The sequence below is a fragment of the Vespa velutina genome, chromosome 19 (genome assembly GCF_912470025.1).
Source record: "Vespa velutina chromosome 19, iVesVel2.1, whole genome shotgun sequence".
In the NCBI taxonomy this organism is placed as follows: domain Eukaryota; kingdom Metazoa; phylum Arthropoda; class Insecta; order Hymenoptera; family Vespidae; genus Vespa; species Vespa velutina.
This window is the reverse complement of record NC_062206.1, coordinates 1,871,598-1,879,097: the sequence shown is the minus strand read 5'-3', so window position 1 is coordinate 1,879,097 and position 7,500 is coordinate 1,871,598. Positions and strand designations below refer to the sequence as shown.

Sequence of the window (7,500 nt, the reverse complement as noted above, 5' to 3'; positions counted from 1 at the left end):
ATATATATATATATATATAAAATATTTTATCGATATAAAATATAAAAGAGGGGAAATTATTTTTAATACGTCTAACTTGGTTGAACGCTTGTTATCGACTGCCCTGAATCTAATACGTATAACGTGTAACGTGTATATGTAAATAAATATATATATATATATACACATCTTGGAAAACATTTGACATTTATACAAGGACAAAAACAAATCTCTTCGACTTTCTATACTTGTTTTTATTATCATTAAAACATATACACGTAATACACACATACATACGTATTATACTTTTATAAACATACGTATATAGGTGTAACTAACATATACGTACTACTTGGGATCAAAACAAAGTGATTCCGCTTCGTTGACTCTTTACTGCTGATCTCATCGTGTTGTTTATTATGAACTTCGTTGACCTATTTACATTCTTGGAATAGAGACACGTACGAGGTCGATAACATTTTGATCTTTATAAGGGAACACGTCTTTCGAGCATCTTTAAGAAATAAAAACATCTTTTAAATAAAAATAATCTTTTATAATTGTATCTATGTATTTACATATGTACATACACATATATATATATATATATATATATATATATACACGTATGATTGTAAATAATTAATACGATTGTAAAAATCTATTATCATTTTTACGAGACTTTTTATATTACGAGATTTAATTTTTACGTCATTTAATTTTGTAATTTGAAAAGGAAAAAAGATTTAAAATAAATTGAAAAATTTTGTAAAGGATTAATCGATTTTTAAAATCAGCTGACAACTTTTTTTTATTCGTCCAGGATTTTTTCTTCTTTCTTTTTCCATCTTCCACGTGTATTAGATTTAGTATTATAATATTTCACTGAGATATCACAATTCTATTTACATTGACGAAAGGAAAGATAAGAAATTGCGTTAGAAACTGTCAATCGTATGCCAATATATATTTTTATATAGAATATTTTTTATTTCTATTATCTTCCCTTCCTTCTTTTCTATTTTCTTTCTTTTTTGCTTTTTTTTCATAATTTTTTATAATTTAATTCAATATCACGACAGCTGTCCGGCGCGAAATATAATTATAAGTCAAATTCGTCGATCGAGTAAATTATTTACACGTTCAATTTAAATGAAGGCAATTTTTTCTTCTTCTTTTTTTTCCTTCTTTTTTTTTTATAAATCCTACACGATTTAAACGCAGATCTAATCACGGCAACGAGTCAATTATTATTCAATTCGATTTAGTTTTTCTTCCCCCACCACCATCACCACCACCACCCCCGATTCATACGTCTTTGCACGCGAACGCTAATAATAAATAATGTTCGTGATCGACTAATGAAATCTTTTTCAAGTAGAAACAAAAAAAAAAAAAAAAGAAAAAAAAGAAATTCACAGGGAAAAGAAAAGTTATTCGAGAATAGCAGATGTTTCATTTTAATTTCTTTTTATTCATCATCATCTTCTTCTTCTTCTTCTTCTTCTTCTTCTTCTTCTTGCACAGAGATAAGAAAAAGAAATTTGGTATTAATACGTAAAAAAAAAAAAAAGAAAGAAAAGAAAAGGAAAAAAAAAATTACCTAAGATTATCGTAATTAGACACCTGAACCACGCTCGTTATATATCCTTGTAAATCATGAAAACGCGTAGATAATTTGATGGGTAGAATCTCGCGAGTGCAGGCAGAACGATAATTTAACGATGCGCGTTTGCTATTCGGGTAATACGACGTGGTAATTCATTGTGTCTCGGCTACTACGTTACGCCCGATAAATCGCTTAGAAATGTGAAATGCTTTGCACGTAGAGTAGTTATGTAATATACGATTATTTATGTATATACATACATACATACATACATACATACATACATGCATGTGTATATATATATATACACATACATAACGTGAGTACGTGCGTACGTATGCATATCTTCAATTTGAAGGATTTTTGTAAGAGAAGAAAAAGAAGAGCGACGTTTAAAAATTATTGTCCGATTAAAAAAAAGAAAAGAAAAGAAAAAAAAAAAAAGAAGAAAAACGAGAGAAAAAAAAAGGAGAAGAAAAAAAAGTTAATCGAAAATATCAAAAAGAAATAAAAAGAGAGGAGGAAAGGAAATGTTCGTTTTTTTTCTGTTGCTATTAAAGAAAAAGAAAAAAAAAAAAAAAAAAAGAAAGAAAGAAGAGAAAAAAAAAGAGTTAATCAAAAAGAAGAAAAAAAAAAAGAAAGAAAGAAAGAAAGGATATGTTCGTTTTTTCTTTTTTTTTTTGTCGCTATTTAAGAAGAAAAAAAGAACCGCGAAAAGAACGAAAAAAAAGAAAAAAAGGAAGAAAGAAAGAAAAAATGTTCCGATTTATATTTAAACGGGACGAATATTTTGCCTGTTCTTTTTGATTTTTACAAAACAAATTTATAAAAGATATACGAATATATTGAATGTTAATTAATAAAGAGGAGAGAGAGAGAGAGAGAGAGAGAGAGAGAATAGAAATGACTCCCTAAAGAAGAAGCAAAAAAGAATATAAAAAAAGAATTGGAAAAAGTCAACGTTATTCGTTTAATCATCGCGAATGCATAGAATTACTCTTTACGACTCGCAAGGGAGCAGCGTCAAGTAAATAAATCCAATTATTCAGCTCATCGTAGCTAAAGAAGCCCACGCTTCTTCTAATTCCCTCGTATTAAGAGAATATGCTAAATAATATTTCTCTCTCTCTCTCTCTCTCTCTCTCTCTCTCTCTCTCTCTCTCTCTCTCTCTCTCTCTCTCTTTATCACTCTCGATGGTTTCTTCTTGAATAAATGTTAACCTGATGAAAAATAATCCGATATTAAAATATAATATATCGAAATATTATTTATACGTATAACTATACCTACATACACATACACACACACACACATATATATATAGTTATTTTTAAAGAATGATTTAAAATCTAATCGTTAATTTAATTTGAATAATCTTTCTTTATCGAATTATTTTATCTAATCACTAAATCAGATTGTTAACAAACGATTTGGAGCGATACACGAACTAACATATACTGTGATATGTATATATATATATATATATATGTCACACATATATATATATAGGGAGAGAGAGAGAGGGGAAGAGAGATAGAGAGAGAGAGAGAGTGGATGTGGTACATCACATACAACGTTGTTAGAAACGTTAATTAAGGATCTTCAGCTCTACCTCCTTCTCTCTATCTCCACCTCTTCCTCTAAGGTAGTCTATTCCTGTGGAAATGAGATTGTCGAGGCTGCCATGGTCAAGAGTGTGAGGGTCTTTCAACTTGCTGAAAACGAGAGCTGTACAATCTACATACCATGCTATATATTAGATACTATAACAGGTGTTTAATCTAATCAATTGATATTGGAATTGATTAATGTAGAATATTTTCTGAACGGGAAGATGTTACTCTAATCAAATTTTATTTTCAATCTTTCGTTATTTCGCCTTTCAATATTTTTCTATGATCCGTGTATTTCTTTAGAGGAAAAAAAAGAAAGAAGACAAAAAAAAAAGAAAGAAGAAGAAGAGAAGAAAATACATATATACATAAAATAAATATATATATATATATATAAAAAAAAGAACAATATCATTCTAACATCGACGATAGAATGTATATGGAAAAAAAATTTTGCAAGATTCCCGATGTTAATTTTACGGGAAATGAAGACGCATTGTAATATCGACATTTTACAGAAGTTTCAGAGTTCACTGAGAAGGAAAGAAAAAAAGACAAAAAAGAGAGAGAAAGAGAAATCATTCTAACACCGACAATAGAAAATCCATGAAAAATTTTCAAAGATTATGGTCTCAAGGGGATTCAAGATGAAAATTTCAGGATAGAATGCGAACGTAAAATCGAACAAAATTTTCCAAAGAGTTCGACGAATTTTGAAAAAACGAACGAACAAACAAATAGTCAATTTAACATCGACGATAGGGAAAAAAATTCAAGAGGATTCAAGAAGAATGTTCTATAATAAAGGACACGTCGTAAAAGAAAACGCCGCCTTTCAAAAGTTTCATCAAATTTTGAGGAAGAAAAAGAAGAAGAAAAGAGGAAAAAAAAAGAAAAGGTCATTCTAATGCCGTCAATAGAAAAATGCATGGGGGAAGGGTGGGAAAAAAATTTTCCAAAAGGTTAATCTCGGGAGATAATTAAAGAGAAACAAAAAAGTAATCATTCTATAAAAGCGCAAAAGCAAATAGTAGCAAAAGAAGAGACGTAAATAAAACGCAATCTCAACATTTCGAGAGAGTATTTTCGCAATTGAAAACAGTGAACTTTCGAGGGAGTGGAAATGAAAGTGGAAAGAAAAAAAGGAAAAAAAGAAAAAAAAAAAAAGGAAAAGTCATACCAACATCATGGACAGTGAAAAATTATTTTCCATGAGGTTAAGGTCGCGAGAGAATTCGAAAAGAAAAGTCAAAAAAGAAAAAACAGAAGGAAAAAAGAGAGAGAGAGAGAGAGAGAGAGAGAGAAAATATAATACAAAAAAGAAAAAAAGATCTTAAGAAAAGTCAAAAGACGAATCAAAAGAAGAGTCCAAAAGACGAGTCCTATATCTGTATGGTAAAGAAAGAAAAAAAGAAAGAAAGAAAAAGAAGAAGAAGAAAAAAAAGAGAGAGAAAACAAGAAAAAAGAAAAAAACAGAAAGGGGAAAAAAAATCATCGTCTGGGTTGTCCCGTCTCGTCACGAAACTATCAAAGTGAGGACGAAGAAGCAGACAAAGAGGAAGAGAAAGAGAAAGAGGAGAAGATTCAGATAGGAGGGAGGAGGGTGTAGGGCCAACGATGAGGGTGAAGACGTCTGAGGTGGTAAAGAACAGAAAGAGAGAGAAAGAGAGAGAGAAAGAAGGGGTTGAAAGCTCGACTGCAAGCTTCTGGTACATGCCACTTCGTTTAAGAGGCGAATGCAGGTCAACAGGCTGCAGTGAGTGAGTCTGATGGCTTCTCTCTATCTCCCTTGCTCTTTCTCTTTCTATCCTTTTCTCTCTCTCTCTCTCTCTCTGTCTCTCTATCTATCTATCTATCTATCTATCTATTTCTTTCTCTTTCTCTTTATTTCTCTGTCTCTCTCCTTTTTAGGATCTTGATAAGTATCTTTTTTCCTGTAGATAAAACTATATCACAGAGTAGAACATTCATACTCGCATTCACATAAAACCTGATTCATAAATGTCCATATATCGATGAATAGAATGGGAACAAATATAAATACAAGAATTATAATTAACGTTAATTGAATTATTTTTTTAAATGTTAATGTTTCGTATGTATTGAATATATGTTTCGTATATATGAAATATATGTTTGAAATCTCTCTCTCTCTCTCTCTCTCTCTCTCTCTCTCTCTCTCTCTCTCTTGCTCTCTTTTTCTCTCGTGATAGTTAAGTTAATCATTAACAAAAGAAATTAGAGAAAAAAAACGAAACAATTGGAAGGAAAATAAATCGTTAATTGAACGATATTCTATTGAGGAAAAAGAAAGAAAAAAAATGTAAAAAGAAATTAAAAAGAGAGAAAGAGAGAGAGAGAGAGAGAGAGAGAGGAAGAAATAAAATTCGAAAGAATAAAAAGAGTTTAAAATATGCTATATGATATAAATAGCTGACAATCTCCTTGGTGAAGTTTCGTATGGTATATAGGTCGAGGGGTCGGTAACTTTGCTCTTCGTAGGACACAAACGAGAAGAGGATGAAGCATGATGAAGGCCGACTATTGCTAGATGAAAGAAGGTGAGAGAGAAGGAGGAGAGACGGTTTTCGGGACAATGAGAATATCTCTGATACCAACACCAACATGAGTATTACTACGTTACAATCAACCACGTTATTGTTCAAGATCTATGCAAGCGCGCCTTGAACTGAACTCAACATTGAAGTTGTCGACCTGAATGGGAGAGGTCAGCGAACTCTTTTCTTTAGAACGAAACATATCCATCGATATTCGTGAAATTATATTTATATTTGTATTGGTCATTCATTTTATTTTAATCTGTGTAATGTGAAAATTAAAAGCAAAAAGAAAAAGAAAAAAAAAAAAAACAAATCATTTTCTTCAAATTTGAGAAGATAAGGATAATTAATAATGATAATATTTTATCGTTTTATATATATACATATATATATATATATATATATATGTAGATATAATTTCTTTTTACTATTTATATTTTATATACATTTATATATTAATTTATTAATTATATAAATGTATATATAAATAAAATGGAGTAATTCGTTGGAGAATTCTTGTCGAATGATATCGATGAGAAATCGAAGCAAATGCGATCGAACCGAAGACAAAGCCTCTCTCTCTCTCTCTCTCTCTCTTCTCTCTCTCTTGTATTTGCCGCGAGGTTCGACGCTAAGTGCATCGTGCCAGCGAGTACCATCTATTAAGCGGATAATTCGATCCACTGTTAGACAACATTGGCGACGGTTCTCTAGGAGAACGTTGCCTTCCTCTCTTGTTCTCTCTCTCTCTCTCTCTCTCTCTCTCTCTTCCCTATACTCTATCATTCGATTATGCCTGTAAATAATGATTATGAAAGCAGTTTGAAACATCGTTTCAATGAACAAGAATAAATTTTATAGTCACGAAAAAAACACTTGAACAGATAAAACATATATTTGTATATATATATATATATATATATATGTGTGTGTGATTATGTGTGTGTGTTTGTGTGTTTGTTATATGAAAATATTTGTTCATCGAATATTTGCACGTTCGTTTTCGGAAAATGCATATATACATATATACATATATATATATATATATATATATATATATATATATATATATATATACATACATATATACATACATACGTATATTCTCAACAAGTAGTCTCTTTTCCTTTTAAACATTTTTCTATTTATTTTAAATAGACTCGTTTGATATTTCTTTTTCTCCTTTTTTTGTTTTCTTTTTCTCTTTTTTCTTTTTCTTCTTCTTCTTGTTCTTGTTACAATTCATGCTGTAAAACGAATTAATAAATGAATAGTCATTTTTGATGAAGACAAAAAGACTGAGAGAAAGAGAGAGAAAGAGAAAGAGAAAAAAAGAAAAAGGAAAAAAAAAAAGATTTTTATTTTCTCCGTCGACATTTATTTTCAAATTTTATTACGAATCAGACTGAACTCGTTATATCACGAAAGAGAGACAGAAAAAAAGAAAGAGAGATAGAAAGAGAGAGACAGAGAAAGAGAGAGAGAGAGAGAGAGAGAGAGAAAGAGAGAAAGAGATATCGTCGTTTGTCGTCGGTTTGCTGCATTCCAGTTAACTCTGTAAACGCGTAACACGCTCGATTAATTCATTCCGTGGATGCGTGCTCCAATGCGTGAGTGAACGTGTTCCTGTTAACAACAACGTTGCTCCCTGCGGTCATCACGATTCGTCCTAACGGGGGATGGGTGGGTGGATTGGGCGGGGCGGAGACAGACGGGAGGATGAGAATCGAACGAAAT

At 30.9% G+C, this 7,500-nt stretch overlaps 1 protein-coding gene across 4 annotated transcripts in view; it reads right to left on the bottom strand.

Moving 5' to 3' along the window:
* The window catches only part of LOC124955601, a 135,162-nt gene that overhangs the window by 72,914 nt on the left and 54,748 nt on the right, over positions 1-7,500 (bottom strand). Inside the window, exon 1 of one of the 4 annotated variants that reach the window (XM_047510227.1) lies at positions 329-436. The exons of the other annotated variants lie outside the window; for them this stretch is intronic. The gene's annotated coding sequence lies outside the window, so the exon portion shown is untranslated. Of the gene's footprint in view, positions 1-328; positions 437-7,500 lie in introns of those variants that run through there. 4 annotated transcript variants of the gene reach the window in all.